We start from the raw sequence: 1,999 nt of genomic DNA, 5'->3' as shown, positions 1-1,999 counted from the left end.
GGGGGGGGGAAGAAGATATAACAACTATACTTTCATGAAGTTGTTACAACAAGCAAACGGAAAGGACATTCTTGGGGCGGAGGGGAGAGAGGGAGGAAGGAGGGAGGTGTTGGTGATGGGCCATAATAATCATATACAGTGTATATTGACAAAATAAAAATTTAACAAAAATAAATAAATAAATAAAAATAAAAATAAAAAAAATAAAATATCAAAAAAAAAAAAACCTTATTCTTACTGTAAGAGTGGATTCCCTTTCTACAAAAGCTTAAAATAAAAAACTGGGGTGACTATAAAAAAAAAAAAAAAAAGTGGACGAGGCAAGCAGAAGAGGTCAGACTGATGGGACAGGAGAAGGACGCAACCCCACGTTGCTGACTTTGAAGATAGAGGAAGGGGTCGCAAGCCAAGGAATAAGAGCAGACCAGCACCTATAATCTGGAAAAGGCAAGGAAAAGAATTCTCTCCTAGAGCCTCCAGGAAGGAGCACAGCCCTGCTGACATCATAACATTAAGCCAATGAGACCTGTGTCAGATCTGACCTTGTGAATCTGTGTTGTTTTAAGCCACCAAATGGGTGGTAATTTGTTACAGCGGTAACAGGAAACTCATACAGCTAATTTGACAGATTCTCTAGAAAGTCTAGCAGTCCACCCCTCCAAAGCTTTTCCCTATCACTTCTGTCCCCTCAGACAAATTCCCACTGTCCCTTTTGCTGCACAGCCCCCGCTCCAAGCTGGGCAAGGCTCTGTCTGCAAATAAAAGGCACAACCATCTTCACAGCCTAACTCAGTAGCAAGGATTATTTTGACTGCCTAGATATGTGGAACTGCAAAAGCTGGACAGGAGACATCAATCTCTATCTCCTTCCCCTTTTACATATGCTTAATTGAGGCGTACACCAAGCGTGTGTCTGCCCAAGAAGCATCACAGAGATTCAGCGTGGCAAATTCTCTCTAGTGGCAATGTTCATGAAGAAGCAGTGTCCTGGGTACTGAGGCAGCCCTTCAGAGGTGTGCGCCAGCCCTGGCCCTCAAGGAACTTACTCGCAGTGAGGGGTGAAAGTGATGAGAAAGTGTGTACCACACACGACACAAGATCCAAAGTCTCATGTGCCCTGAGTCAGGTACAAAGAACCAGAGGAGTTCATAGAGGAAAAATGAGTTCATGCTTCTGAAAACGAGAATGATGTGGGGTAAGACACAAGCCCACAGCACATTCTTCCTGAACCAGTGCAAGCAAGGGCTCCTTCTTTGGCAGCCAGAAGCTGGTGACTGTGGCTCAAGAGCCGGTGACAATATTACCAAAACCCATTTGGTGGTGTTGATTGGTATCTTGGAGGGTGGGGAGAAGGGAGACTCTCAAACTTAGACAGATTTCCCTTTTGGAGGGAACCGAAGCTCTCTGTGTCCCCTGGGATCCCAGTGCCAGAGCCTCATCAGTGTTCTAGAAAACCAGCAGAAGCCCAAACAAGCCCCAGGTCCCTTCAAGGAGGTCTGTGATGATTAATTGTATGTGTCAATTTGGCTAGGCCATGATACCCACAGTCTAGATGTTGCTGTGAAGGTATTTTTTAGATGTGATTAATATTCAAATCAGTATACCTTGAGTAAAGCAGGTTATCCTCCCTACTGTGGGTGTGCCTCATCCAATCAGTAGAAGGCCTCAAGAGAAAAAAACTCATGACCCCCGAAGAAGGAATCACGTCTCCAGATTGCCTCCTGACTTACTGCAACACCAAGTCTTTCCCTGGGACTCCAGCCTGCTGGCCTGCCCTGCAGATTTCAGACTTGCCAACCCCTATAAGTGTGTGAGCCAATTCCTTAAGATAAATCAATGATAGTAGAGAGAGAGACACAGAGAGATTTTAAGGAATAAACTATTTTACTTTAAGGAATTTTATTTTAAGGAATAAAATACATCAGCAGAAAGATAGATATGGAGGGGCCGGCCCGGTGGCGCACTGGATAAGTGCGCCGCTTGGGAAGCGCGGCGGCGC

This window comes from Galeopterus variegatus, unplaced genomic scaffold, assembly GCF_000696425.1.
Source record: "Galeopterus variegatus unplaced genomic scaffold, G_variegatus-3.0.2 Scaffold4865, whole genome shotgun sequence".
In the NCBI taxonomy this organism is placed as follows: Eukaryota; Metazoa; Chordata; class Mammalia; order Dermoptera; family Cynocephalidae; genus Galeopterus; species Galeopterus variegatus.
This window is presented reverse-complemented; position numbering follows the sequence as displayed.